Source organism: Ascidiella aspersa, chromosome 7 (genome assembly GCF_963924565.1).
Source record: "Ascidiella aspersa chromosome 7, kaAscAspe10.2, whole genome shotgun sequence".
In the NCBI taxonomy this organism is placed as follows: Eukaryota; Metazoa; Chordata; class Ascidiacea; order Phlebobranchia; family Ascidiidae; genus Ascidiella; species Ascidiella aspersa.
Window position 1 is genome coordinate 3,222,416 of NC_139453.1, and position 15,662 is coordinate 3,238,077.

General features: G+C 35.5%; 1 protein-coding gene across 3 annotated transcripts in view; it reads right to left on the reverse strand.

Annotated features, from left to right (window-relative positions):
- Positions 1–15,662, reverse strand: part of LOC146137288 (NACHT, LRR and PYD domains-containing protein 12-like) — a 176,930-nt gene that overhangs the window by 51,517 nt on the left and 109,751 nt on the right. The gene's annotated exons all lie outside the window — the stretch shown is intronic.

The following is a 15,662-nucleotide window of genomic DNA, read 5'->3' on the forward strand; positions in this document are numbered from 1 at the left end:
ATCCCCAGAACAGTGGTCGGCAAACTATTGGCCGCGGCCCAGATGTCTGCCGCGAGTTACTTTTGAGCAGCTGAGTGATATCATGTAGCTGTGGGCCGCGTGATAGCCGTACATTCATTGCACTTTATTGGAAATATTGGTGTGGCATAGAAGTTTTAATTTGGCTCAGTTTGAAAAGACCCACGTGCCCAATGTGGTCCTAAATGCCTGTCCAAATATATTTTTTGTCAACTTTAACTGTGTAATTGAAAAATTTTTCTCGCTTCGCGCGTATATTCTTCGTTGTATAGTATGTTTTAAAATATGGTATGGCAGAGTTTTGGGCATAAAGGCGCCGTGTAATATTTCAACTAAAAAATGGAATATTCAGAATCCGTAACTGCTTCGTAGTGATTTTAGTGGGCCTACAATAGCTCTGAAAAAAATACTTTGGGCCGCGACGAAAAACGTTTGCTGACCACTGCCCTAGAATCTGCCTTCATATTTGTTCATATCCTAGTTTCGCCGATTCATCACCGAATTTCCTTTTTATCTAAAACTCTATTGGATGGTTGGGCCCGTTTTTTTATGTTTTTACTTTTGGCTGTCTGATAATATCAGATTTATCGTATCGCTACTGGTCCGATACTGACGTAGTATCGGCGCCAAAATGTGTCCATTTAAGCTTTGTTTTGTGGTCTTATTAGAAAGTATTACACAAAAAGTTAAAATAAACAAAGTTTATTTATGCATTTTATCTTAAATTTCGATTAGATGGCGGAGCCCATTTAAACTGTGTGTTCAATTCTATTATTTTTATATACACTACGATTTTACCTCGGCATGCTTAGACCTCGAAAATTGGTCCACATACCCCCATGAGTCCGCGTTTCAAAGTTTCAGAGCCCCTGGGTTAAATGTTCAGTTGTTCTTGTGATCAACAGTGTTTCTAAACCTTTTTTGTGGTTGCTACCCGAATACTATAGGCATAAGTAAAACAGCGAAGCTTTGGCGACCTAATTTCTCTTCACTCAACTGTTCTAAGCTCAAAGCGAACAAATCGTAAGACCCTTACGCTTCCAGGTTTTGATGTTAAAACCTTTACGCTTCCAAGAGTTTGACGTTAGCTCTTTCCCTTTTCATGTTTTCGACGTTTATATATCTTAGTCGCAGTGTTTTTTCGGGGTCGCATTTTAGCCGTTAAAAACTTAAACCCTGGGGATGAACCCCTAATCTTCCAGAATTTTGACGTTTTTTCATCTATCTCTCCAAGAGTTGATATTAGTTGAAAGCCTACCCTTTTAGAATTTTGACGTTTAAACTATTACCCTTTCTTGATTTTGACGTAAAAGCCTCTATCCTTTAAAGGATTTTGGCGTTTAAAGTTAAAACTTTCACCCTTCCAGGATTTTACGTTAACGACTTTCACCTTTTTAGTCATTGAAAGAGACATCTGGGTTAGGATTCTAGACCACCTTCGCTTTTGTTTATAAAATATTTATATATTTTTCTTAAACTAAAAGTATATAATTTAATATGGGACCTGTAATCATTTAAAAGACGAGAACTTGGCAAACAAAGTAAGCCAGATTGCCTCAGTTCCTCACAAGCGGACTTGCTTTCAATTGCAAGGCTTAAGCAGAATCCATAAATATATGGCTACAGATTACTACAGAAATTATTTAAATAAAAATATGCAAAAAATGCTTACTTACTTAATAATTTCAGGATGATAACGCTCTCCTTTCAACTTCCTATCTTGCAGTTTGATTTGCTCATTCCAAAAAATTTGATGAAATTCATCTAGTTCATCGTTTTTGCGAACTAATAAAATCACTAAATGTTTGGAGGGTTTTAAAAGTGTCGCACACTTAACTGGGGCACAGTATGCTAAATCAATTTTGTATATTTAAAATACACTATAGTGTTAAAAGATATAACTCACTGCTTAATCTTCCTGTCTTACCTACATATACAACAATTTAAACAATAGCTTTTCTAAAATAGTGTAAAACGAAGTGTTTAATAGGAATGTAATTTTATTGCAACGTTTTACACCTTTACCTTTATCCATTATTATTTTGAAATCGTTAGACAAGTCTTCTTCAACGGTAACTAATTCATTTTCTTTTCTAAGGTAATTCTGGACTTCCTCATGTAAGCTTTTGATTCTGTTATAATACATAAAATACACAAGCTGTTCTGGTGTTCTGGTTTTCTTTTGCAGCTTGTACCTAGCATCTTTTAAATTTATGGTGCTCTACACCCTTGATGGAAGATTGTGACCATGCTGGCCACACTGGACTGGTATCTTTCCAACTTTTTTCTCATACCGCTCCCTGCGTTGTTTTCTTATTATAAATTTGGAATCAACCTCCTTGCAAGTCGAACACTGGTCACACCTTGTACAAAAACCTTGCATGCAGAAGATCTAATGGAACTGCAGTCTGTTGGTTCTTTACATGTAATAAGACTTGAATTGAATTACAAAAGTTGCTTACCGTTTAGCAATTATTGAAACTTCTGGTGATAGTTTCGGTCCACATGGGTTGGCCGCCACTGTTATATAGGGGGCAGTAATATCAGACTCAAGAGTGACACCTTTACATATTTTATACTCCGAAACAGAGTACAAAACATCGTAAATAGTGGTTTTTGTAACATCAATAAGTCTGACATTACTTTCTGGTGATGCACCCCACCCATAATAACAGGCATATAAATTTAGGTTCATGTCAAGTTGAACATGAAACTTGAACTGATCAAGGCCATCTTCCAATTTAAATGAAACAAATTCAGATTCCAAAAACGTTTTCCAACCATAGGGGATTTTTTGGGTTTTACCAACAAGATTAGCAAACGAATGATTTATGAATAGTTGGCAAAGTGCTTCTGGCCTTAGGAGCAGGTCGTTCTTTGGGTATTGAATTACGAATTTGTTTTATTGGCAATTATAATTTTGGAATTGCTCCATTTTTCAATTCCCTTCTATTTCCTCCTAGATAATAGTAAAAAAATAATAATAATTAATTTTATAATTTAAAAAGATTACCATTGAGCAAATGTCTAAACTCTTATTTACATACCAAATAATTTTCTTTTGATAAAAAATTTTACAAAACTTTCTTACTTGATATCATATCAGATGAATGAAAGTGACTAGAACAAATCCTTACAGCATCTCGTTTATATAAACCCAAGATATGGCAGTCGTTCCGAAATCTTAATATAATCTTTTCCAGGTTAGTAGCCCATTCAACTTGATCATTTTTACAAAACTTTTTGCAAGGGACATGAAATAGAGACACAAGAGGTGCTCTATTGCCACAGTTTGGCAGACAGCACATTTGTGACATAATTTTTCAATGTGGTTTATAAATAGAATTGGGAAGATTTAAGTATTTCTATCATAAAGAGTAACATTAGGATATAGTCTACTGATACATACTATTGGTACAACAGCGTTTATTCAGGAACTATTTTACAGGGCCAAGACACATTTTTGATTAGGTAGTCAACTTGGAGCCTGTGAGTGATTTCCACAATAAACTATTTACATAAATTGGAATTAAAATAGTTTCTTGAGAAAAAAATTGGGCGCTGGTCTAGAATCCTACCAGTTTTTTTACAGCAACGAAACGAATTGTGCAATAAAAATTGCAACAAGAAATAAATATGGGAGAATAAATATAATAAAAAAACACCCACCAAAACGCTCACCCTTACCCAAAGAGCAATATCACCCCCAGACAAAATTGTGGTAAGATTCTTCTTTGAATATTTTAATTTTGGCTCGCTTCGTAGTGCTACGCTTTTGGTCTAGAATCCTACCACAGCATTAAAACAATTATTAAAGCAAAGCACAATATTTTGATCAGGGTATTGGTCAGTGTTTGGTTGATGGCGTATCAAGTATTATCGTTATTCATTAACAATATTTCTCATTAACCTACCAAAACCCAAACGCAAACCCGCACCACACTCTAACCCAAATAATGTTCGTTGTGGTAGTATTATATACCGCGGCTAAATGACTTAGCCTGAACTCAAATCATAGTTGAAAAGCCATGCCAATCTGTTCAACACTTTTTTTGGCGATCCTAGGCAAAAAGGTGCTTAACCCTGTACCAATCAGAGGCTGTTGATGGCGCAAACAGAACTACGAGCAAACGAGTCTACTCTAAACTTTGTTGTTTCTTCATATGCACCAGAGCGTGACAGACGACCAAACAAATTCGCCATTTTCCCCAACTTTCCACTCATTGGTTTAAATCTCTTTGAGTCATTTGACGTTTAAAACCTTTTACCCTTCCAGGCTTTCGACGTTCTTCGTGAGCTGCAGCCGAATTTTGCGTCAAAGCTCGAATTTGTTTCGTGCGACCTTGGCGCTGAAGATCTTGGTTTGGATCAAACTTCGAGGGAGATTCTACAGAAGAAGTGCCAGGTTTTCATCCACTGCGCTGCAACACTCAAGTTCAACGAACACCTCAAGTAAGGGCACTTAACTATACCAAACGTGTTAGGATTTCCGATACTTTGTATTTAATTCGATCTACTGTTGTTATTTGATATGTTCGGCAAAAGTATTACGCTTTCAAAATAATCGGCGCTCTTTCACTATTGTACGTGAAAAGTTATGCAAAAAAAAATAATAATAATACCGCATTCCACAACGCATTTTGTTTGGGTTAGGGTGCGGGTTAGCGTTTGGGTGAGGGTGGGTCAAGTAATATTATGTTTATTATTAATAATAACTTGACCCACCCTCAACCAAACGCTAACCTGCACCCTAACCCAAACAATATGTGTTGTGGTATGCGGCATTTAAAGAAAAATTTTTTTGTAGTAATTTTTACGTACAATAGTGAAAGAGCGCCAAATAATCAAGCTACTGGGCGCTGGTCTAGGATCCCACAACGAACATTATTTGAGTTAGGGTCGGTGCAGCTCAGTGTTGTAAACAAATCATTTTAAATTGACTTAAGTCCCAGTCAAGTCATTTGTAAAACAACTTAAGTCCAAGTCAAGTCATAATTAGAGCAAGTCAATTTCAAGTTATGTCCTTTTTTAAATTTGTATGATTATGAGCAATAACTAAACTAAAAAATAAGAAAAAACGCAACATATAGCAAGCAATTTGTTTTATGTGCTAAAATTTGGATAAATAGTTCAATTTTATAAAAAATTCTTGAAAAAAATGCTTCATTTTAACCGAAGTCATTTGTCCAAATGACTTAAGTCAAGTCAAGTCATTTGTCCGAAAGACTTAAGTCAAGTCAAGTCATTTTTCCCAAATGACTTAAGTCAGGTCAAGTCATTAGTCCAAAAGACTTAAGTCAAGTCAAGTCACTGCACCCTAACCCAAATATTTTGCGTTGCTTTAATTGTTTGAACGCTGTGGTAGGATTCTAGACCAGCGCACACATCTGATTCTTAAGTGTGCATGGGCGCCCCTACAGGGTTGCCCCGTCTGGAAAAAAAATGCGATTATTATTATTGTTTATAATTTTATTGCTTTATATGTTGTAACTCAGTTTTACTAAGTTACTAATGCAATGATATTGATTTGTATATAAATGTCTATTTAAATAAAATCGTTTGTATATTTTAATAGTTACTGAAGTTAAATTATCTGTAATTCATATTGCCCCGCATGCTTGTTTAGTGTTAATTACATGATGGTGTAAAATATACCCCGAATTTGTTTTTATCTTTGCTTAATAACCACTGGTTTATTTATTAATTTCTACAGGTTGGCCTTTAAAATAAACTTCCAGTGTGTGAGGAGGCTTTTCAAAATCTTTCGACCGCAACAAAACAAACTCCAAGCATTCGTTCACATCTCCACAGGTGTGTTTTAGCAATATGCAGTGTTACACAAAAAAATTTAAGTTTGCTTTTTTATCAAAAGATCAATCTTTTTAGATCATGCTGTTTTTTAATGCCATATGCGTTTGACTTTGTAAATCTGTGGTATATAGTATACCGCACACTAGGCCAGGGGTCACCAAATATTTTTCTTGAAATACAGTTGGGATGTACGAGCACAGGCCGGGTGTAATTTTTTTGTCAAATTTTATTAACTTCATTATTAATTTATCGGTGAACGAAGGAAAATTAAATAATCATGTAGTGAGCCAAAAATGTTGTACAATGATAAATTTCATTCACTACTGACAAGACTTTAAAAACAGCTATTCAAAAAAAAATGTACCACGAATAAATGATCAAAGATAGACGATTTATATATTTCATAGAACTTTTCCAGGACATTAACTGTTAAAATTGTTGTTTTTAGTGCATGATGTGGCATGAAATGTTTTAGTTTTTTACTGTGCCACAAGCTAAAATGTTTAGGAACTACTGATTTAACTATTCCGCCATTCATGGAAATTTGTACCGAGAAATTGTAATTTAAATCTTTATCTTTCGTATACATTTTTGTTTACAAATAAGGAAATATATTTAATTAAAAAGCCTGAAAATTGTTTTGACGTTGTAACTACCTTATAAACTGCCATTATCATACAATTTTTTTGTGTAAACTATATATATTTTAAACCATTGTATCGCTCAATATATAAAGAATATTGCAAAAAGCAGTAGAAGGTAGTTGAATTTACATCATTTTTGTCCAGCATATGTCCATTGCAACCGACAAGAGACCGATGAAAAGCTTTACGATGTTGGAATCGATTACCTTGACCTCGAGGGCTCCCTCCGGTGGATGGACGATGACCTTATCACCAAGGTCACGCCGCAACTTCTTGGCAAGAGGTAAGTTCAGCTTGAAATAGTAGTTATTTTGTTTAACCTGAAAGTGGCCTAGAAGTGCTCCGCAACCTTTTTCACTTGCGGCACACCAAGATAACTAAATGCTAAATATATTCAGCGGCACACAAAGTAAATGTCTATGGAGTTTCGCTGGATTTTTTTTTTCTTGAATTAGTTGTTTTTTGCTGTTATAACGTCATGTTATGACATAACTTAAAAAAATGTTATGCCCCCAAACATAAATGCTGAATCTGCCTCTGAACAGGGATCATACAAACTTTCAAATAAAAAAATTAGCCTACACATATCAAGTCACCCAAATACAACATTTTTCTAAAATAACTAAGCCAAAAGCTTCTAAAAAAGAATAATTTTGTATCAAAATTCCTCTCGTGACTTTTATACAACATGCTGCGTTTGGGTTTTAGACCGTACACATACACGATGACAAAGGCTTCTGGTGTAATAGAATTACTGGTTTAAAGTTGTACATAAACGTTGATTTTGTTTCAGACCGAACACTTACACGCTGACGAAGGCGCTTGCTGAGGACGTCGTTGCAAGAGAAGGATCTCATCTTCCAATCTGCATCGTCAGGCCCAGCATGATAATACCAGCTTACAAAGAACCTTTGCCAGTAAGTTTCTAGTTTAAGTATAAGTTAGATCTTTTCAGTGCAGAAATAACACAAATGGTTCTAGCCTGACCTCTGGTTTGCACAAAAATCCTTAGTGGATTGACTGAATCGGTTAATCCAGTGGTTCCCAACGTTTTTTGGTTTACAAAACCCATAAGAAACTATAAAATACCGACTTGAATTTCTGTTGAGTGGATTTCTGTAGTGTCACTAAAAACGGAATTGGGGCATCGCAATCAACTCTATGCATGTAGGAAAATATCATTTGATTTATTGTACCCAAATCATACACAAAGTTGTATTAGGAGGCTTTCAAATAGAAAAAAAAAACTATGTTCTTAGAAAATTTCAACTTCAAGCTTTGAAATTGCACCTTGAAACCACTGGGTTACTTAAGGCTACCAGTGTACTGCTTAATAGTATTTCAAATTTCACTGCATTATAGTCTTTGATATCAAAAATTGCTGCTTTTTCTCCAGGGTTGGTGTACAAACGTGTACGGACCCACCGCTTTCATAATAGCGTACGCCAAGGGTGTGCTTCGTTCTGTGATTGTCGACCACTCCATAACCTGTGACCTCATACCGGTCGACTTTGTTGTCAACGGCGTGATTTGCGCAGCGATGAAGACCGCTTGTGACTCAGCAGAAAGAAGGTGCTCGCTCGGCTACGAGAGTGACAGTGCAGTTTCATCGCTTGGGGAAATTGGCTTACAAGGTTGTAAATACAGATAGATTACCAAAAAGTTGGCGTTTTTGTTCATATCCGCTTTTGTTGTAGTTAGATGTAGAATGAATATCAAAGCCCATACAGAAGTAGGTTGCATTTTGTCATCTGACCATGTGAAAATCAACAAAGAATTTTTTTAAATTTCCACAAAATGCTACTTAGTTATACACGTGCCTTGATATTCATTCTACAATTTACTTCGTTTTAAATTGTACAAAACTATTTTATGCTTGAGAAAAAAACCCTGTATCTAGCCAGTGTTTGAATTTATTACCACTAATTTTGTATTCATTTCATAAATAAACCCCTGTTCGAAAACATGTAAATTTTTTTTACTTCATTGTTGTTGTGTTCTTTTTGTATTTTGAGTCCTGTATAAAAAATCTGTTCTAAAACTGCATTTTTACTCTAGTTTAGTCATTCTAAATTACCAAGAGGTTTTTAGGTTGTCTACTATGAATAACTAATTCTACCTATATTTATTGAATAGTTTGATCAATTTAAAACTTAACCTGTTAAACATGAATTTCCAGGGGATTCATCTTCGGACAATGAAAGCATCAGTTCCTTTACGTGCAACCGAGTTCCGAGGGTCAATGGATCACTTCCCATCTACCACGTCAACTCTGGCATCAAAAATGGCCTTGCTATGGACCGCTTGAGTAAGAATGGACAACTTTAACTAAAAGTGTTACATCAGTAAATGTAGGTTTTAGTGTTTCTTAACCAATGGGAAAAATTGTGTTGCCATGTTGATTTTGTTCGGTTCCAGGCTGCAGCAGTTTACATATCTAAAATTGTTCAGTTAAGTTGGGCAAAGTTTTGCTGAAGGGAAAATTTTAGTCTTAGTTTAGCGTAGTCTTACTCGAGTCAGGAGTCCGACTTTCACCAAATGTCCTGTTTCTGCGATTCCCCAGTCCGGATCCGACTCTACAGCCTGTATTTCACACATTTATTTAACGAAAATTAGGTAGATATGTTCAACATACCACTCGTAGTGTGTCATATAATTTATTAACCTATAAGGGTAGTCTAACTTCTTACTTAAGCCCCGTGTTCTCTACTCCAGCAAAATAAACCGACTCTGTTGAGTCCCGACTCCACAACCCTGGCTTAAATTCATCATTTACAAATTGTATTTTTGTTTTCAGTTTCGCTTGCAAAGAACAATGTGGCAGAGAATCCAAGCGACCCATTCCGTGCACCTTGGGTGTTATGCACCAATAACAGGTGAAATAGATTCTTTAGTTTTTGCTTTTGTGATTGTCACATTTTATCAAAAATTGTTAAATATAGTTTTCCAAAAAAGAGTTTCCTGTGCGAAAGCTATTAAATACAATTTTTCTATGTAGTGCCACCTGATTACTCTATTCAACTTGAAGAAATATAGTTTTCATTATTGCAACACTTTCGGCAAAGGCGTGTTCATGGATTTAAACATTTTATTTATTTATATGCAGAAAGCTGTACGAGCTCACCACCTTTTATTCGCAAACTATTCCTGCCCATGCGATGGATGCCGGTCTGGCTATTATGAGGAAAAAACAAAAGTGAGTTATACTTGAAATAAAATAAAGTCTAAGCAGATGCTAAAAACTCTAGTTTGCCACCTATGCTTTATTGTGGATTGAACAGTTTTGAAATTTTTGCTTTTCTTGAAATTTTCGTTTGTTGAATCGTGCAATGTTTTGTCTAGTTTTTTTTTTAGTTTTTTTTAATATTAAAGGCAATAGTCTAGATGGAACTTTATTTTATCATTCAATATCTAGCTTTTTGTCAACCTGTCTTTACAAATCTCTACTGTTAATATTTAAACTTCCTTTATTATGTTATAACAATTGTCTGTTGTTTTCTGGATTACTTGTTTGAATGACTATCACCATTTAGGCAAGAATTTAGGATTTTATTTAGCTTAAAATTATTGGTCCCAGTTCACAAAAATACTTTATTCTGAACCCAAAGCTACGCTAATCCTAAAAAATATAATGTTTAATTTCAGAATGACAAAGACTTCAATATTTCTTTATTTTTCAGAATGGCAAGACTCAATGAAAAGATCATGAGCGCCATGGAAGTGATGGAATTCTTTTTTACGACGAACTTTAAGTTCAGCAACACGAATGTCGATCAGCTGCATTCCTCACTGAATGCTGAAGACCAAAAGGTGAAAACAATATTACAAGGTCTTCTAATTCAGAGCATCTAATCACAGGGTTAAATTTGTGTGTTGCACGTTTGTTACAAATTATTTTAATCTTTAAAGGCGTTTAAATGCCTTTGAATTGATTTGCGTATTGAAAAGTCTTCGCAGAACCTTATATTTGTCCAAAAGTGAATTTATTTTTTGTTTAGCTTAAGTTATGTGTTCAGAAAGTGCTGTTAAAAAAACAATGAGATTAACTGACGATGATACAAGTGTGAATCGAAACGTCTTGATCAAGATGATGTGGATTTACTCGAACTTTTTGGCTTGAAACTCATTATCAAGCTATTTGTTAATTGTTTCTCAGGCTTACAACCTTGATTGTGGGGTTTATCAGTGGGAAGATTACTTCACAACTTACATCGCCGGCTGCAACCAGTTCATTCTAAAGCAGAAGAACAACGATCTACAATCGAAACAAAAACTAACCAAGTAAAGGAACTTTATGCTTGTGGAACTTTTGTTTAAAGCCAGAAATTTTGATCTTATAAATACTTTCATGTTTATTTGTGACATGACACTGTAAACGTAAAACAATGCATTTTTCTAAAGAAGATTCGTGGTGACTTCATTATACACTTTTTCCACCAAAATATCGAAATCCCTAGAACAGTGGTCGGCAAACTATGGGCCGCGGCCCAGATGTCTGCCGCGAGTTACTTTTGAGCAGCTGAGTGATATCATGTAGTTGTGGGCCGCGTGATAGCCGTACATTCATTTCACTTTATTGTAAATATTGGTGTGGCATAGAATTTTTCATTTGGCTCAGTTTGAAAAGACTCACGTGCCCAATGTGGTCCTAAATGCCTGTCCAAATATATTTTTTGTCAACTTTAACTATGTGTAATTGAAAATTTTTTCTCGCTTCGCGCGTATATTCTTCGTTGTATAGTATGTTTTATATTATGGTATGGCAGAGTTTTGGGCATAAAGGCGCCGTGTAATATTTCACCTAAAAATCAAATATTCAGAATCCGACACTGCTTCATAGTGATTTTAGTGGGCCTACAATAGCTCTGAAAAAAAATACTTTGGGCCACGACAAAAAAAGTTTGCTGACCACTGCACCAGAATCCGTAGTGGTTTCATTAGATCACACTTTTTTCGCCAAAATATTGAAATCCCTAGAATCTACCTTCATATTTGTTCATATCCTAGTTTCGCCGATTCATCACCGAATTTCCTTTTTAGGTAAAACTCTATTGGATGGTTGGATCCGTTTTTTATGTTTTTACTTTTGGCTGCCCGATAATATCAGATTTATCGTATCGCTACTGGTCCGATACTGACGTAGTATCGGCGCCAAGATGTGTGCATTTAAGCTTTGTTTTAAGGTCTTATTAGAAAGTATTACACAAAAAGTTGAAATAAACAAAGTTTATTCATGCGTTTAATCTTAAAATGCGATTAGATGGCTGAACCCGTTTTAACCTTGTGTTTAATTTGTTCAGATTGCGTTTGGTTGAGAAGTGCTTCTACTCGGGAGCTGCCTTAGGAGTTTGCGGACTCGCCGTTGCAAGTGGATTGACGAGTTCGCTCTGGCAACTCACAGAGTTCATCGGCGACTCACTCGCCCTTCTATAACTTCACAAGTATTCTCATTGCGTTCGATTTTATCGCAACACGATTCATTGTGTTCTACATAAGCCACGACTTGCAAAACCTAAAGTGGGTTTTACCTTTATGGCATGCAAAAACCTAAATCCACGACAAACTGTATCTAAATGTCTCAATATTAATAATATTTCATGGATAGTGCGTATTTAAGTCTAAAACGATTGCGTCTATGCATATTGGTAATACAAATAATTTATTTTCCAATATTACAAAAAGTTTCGAGGCTCACTTGACATTCTCTCGGGGCTTACAAAGAAGCATTGAGCGGTTTTATTTTCCCGCGTGTAAAGATAGCTTTCGTTTGGTTCGAATCTCATCGCAATAGAGCTCTTTGTATTCTGGGCTTACATAGCTATGCAGAAGGTATGTTGTACAGGAAGAGCAAATATTTCAGTGTTGTCATCCATTTGCGCAAATGCTAACTTTTCCATTTTTCCTGTGTAATTATTTCTTCGTTATTGTTCTGTTTCAAAGTTTACACTTTACTTTATACTTGTTGTTTAATGTTAACATAGACTTTGTTTTTCAATTTCAATGCCTTCCAAATGTAGGTAACTGTAAAAATCACAACGATTTTAATACTGCGTAGAAACGCATCGTATTTGTAAATACAGCCGTTTTTTTTGTAGGCATATTTTATAGTTTAGTTGCTTTTCATATTATGCTGGAATGCTGTAATATTCTGGTACTTTTCTTGTTTTCCTCAAATACCACAAAATGGCTTCCAAAAAAATGTTTTTTTTGTTACTAGGGTAACATTATAAATGCAAAAGAATTCGCGAATCTTTAAGCTTCTTGTATATCTCTTGGCCCGCTTTATTTAAGTTGCTTTAGCTTAAAGGCGTCGTTAGTCTCATCACCTCATATAAATGCTTTTGACATCTTAAACGATATAAAGGCAACTTTTCGCTTCGTGCTACAGCTTTGTAATGTAAATTTTGTATTAAAAGCACCACTTCTCCAACCTGGAAATTAACCAACTGTTTGGTTTTCTTAAGGATAGTTGTGCCGCTGTGTGACGTCATATTTGAAACAATTCATTGCCCCCCAAACAAACATCCTAGATCCGCGCCTGGTAGCCTTGGCGTACATTTAAGTCACTGTCTCGTTTTTTCACCGGTGCGTTTTTCCCGCAGTGTACATCGCATAGTGGCTTTTAGTTTTGCTGCGTACCGCCGGGTTTCTCAGCAAGCCATTCTGATCCAATTAACACAGGGGTTCCCAACCTGTGGTACGTGAACCACTAGTGGTACGCGTAGGTTTTTCAGGTGGAAAAATGATTGCTTTTTTGATATATATAATCTACTGTTTTATAGCTTAAGCCTTCAGCTACAAATAGCGTTGAATAATGCTAGTTGTAAGCTAAAAATAGATAAAAATATGATTCAATTAAATTATTTTTCTGCTAAAGTGGTACGCGTGACAGTACAGAGCGTCCAAGTGGTACGAGATCGTAACAAGGTTGGGAACCCCTGAATTAACACAAGACTAAAGTAACAAATTAAAAACCTAGCTTCCAGTGACACTCGATTTTATATTTAAGGCCAAGTTTTTGTGGCAGATAGAGAATACAACTCACGGCAATTGCAATATTTTTACATTTGCGTTAATTTTTGTAAACTCACGCATAAAACTTAAAATTTCTCGCGTTTCATTGGCATTTACGATATTACGTAGCACTGAAGCAAGGTTCGTTGAGAAACACAGAAATAACACAATCAGGATAAAAATGCTGGATTTTTAGTGACAACTTATAAGGGCTTGCTAGTACCCAGTGGCGTAGCCAGGGTTGTTTGCGCCCGGGGGCAAACTATAAAATTGGCGCACCCTCCATGTTTAATCACATTTTTTATTACATTAACAAACCGGTAATATACTTTGCTTTATACGACAAACAATTCAAATTTTATTAGAACATTGTATTTTAAGAATAAAAAGCCTCATTCTGGCATTTGTAAGCCTCATCTTGGTACCCCTGTACCTTGAAGCCCGGGGTCATATATACCCACCACCCAAAATTTTGGACTATTTTACAAAAATTAGATGTTATTGTTTTCTTTTTATTAGCGATTAAAAAATTAGATATTATTGTTTTCTTTTTTATTAGCGATGGATAAGATCGAATCTATTATTTATTATACTGAACTATGTTTAAATTTTAATTTGAAATATAGCTGTTCAGAAAAGTTTTTGTATTAGAAACTATCAATATATTGAAAAATGTTGATTAGAGTAATAATAGACAAGTTTTACAAACTTATTCTGTCGTGAAATAGTTTTTATTTTGTTTTACTTTTATTATGACTAATGTGGTAAACGGTAGTAAAAAGGAAAATATAAAAAACAAAATCATTTTGAGGAAATTGCAATCGCAGATTAACCAAATTGCAGCCCACTGTGCTTTTCAATTTGGCTCGCCAGATGTTGGAATGATTTTGTTTTTAAAGTTTGTCCCCACAAAATCTCACCTTATTGCACTCTGGCTTGTTGTTTCGTAAGCTCGGCTTGCAAAGCAATCAGACACTTTATATGGCCGTTTCTAATTCTGCCGGCTCTATTATTTTGGCCGCGTTTTGTGGCTTATATGAAGCTACAAGACTTGATGAAAAGGGAGCCGGCTACTTTTGAAGCGGCCATTTAAACTGGCCGATTTATGTTGAGCTAAACGAATTAAAGGCGCCGAAGCAAACGCAATCAGTTTGGTGCAGAATGAGCCGTAAGCAATCACACGAGGAAAGCATTTGATCATCAGTTGAGCTAGTTGTGTTGTGTTGTAGTTGACCTCTGTGATAAAGTTTGCTGCGGATGAAAGCTGCAGGTCTTCTTTGATAAGGTAATTTAAGCTTTCTGTTCTCTATTTTTAGTGAATCCTTCAATGATTATTGAATGCTTTGTAAATCACATCACGGTCTAAAATACCGCCTAATACGGGTGACTGTGCCACCGGCCCACAGACATCTGACAGCGAGAATAGTTTATGCCCGCCAAACCAATACTCTGACATGTATGATTTTGCCGCCCACTTAAATGACACATTTCCAACCACGGTCTATTTGTCAAGGTTTTTATATGCATGCGTTTTCGTTCAAAGGCTCGAGTGTTGTAGTTATGTAGGTTTTTATCTGCAAATGTTGTCGTTATATTGCCTGACAAATCTCGTGGCAGTTGTTTAGTTTCAAGTTTTATTTTTCTACAATACACGCTTTATACAATACACACGCAAAATAGAAAAGTAAATAACGTTACCGGATTTGGGGAAGGATCAGGCTTGAACCACAAGTGGTTATACAAAGAGACCGACCCTTTCTATTTTAGCATTATATGAGTTTGAATTGGCGAAGAAAAAAAGTTGCGAGAAAATAATCAAATAAACACAATTGCGACTTTTAACAAGTATAAGGCAAGTTTGTTTTATGCTAAGACAAAATGAGGATTTCTGTGTGAGTTTTTTGCAGTTATTTGTGGCAAGAATGACATTGTAGATAGTGTGCTTTTCAAGTTTTTTTTGTTATTTTACATTTAACCCACATAATTAGTTCACAATGTTACCAGTAGCAAAGGTAAAGAGGCGTAAGTTTAAAGTGAACTCTAGTTGAAAGGGTGGATGACAAAGAAGGGCAACATAAAATTATGTAGCTTCACTTCGGCCTAACACATTTCGTAATTTCAAAACGAGAAAATATTTTAAAACGACCAGCGTATTCAGGTTAGGCATCCATCAAT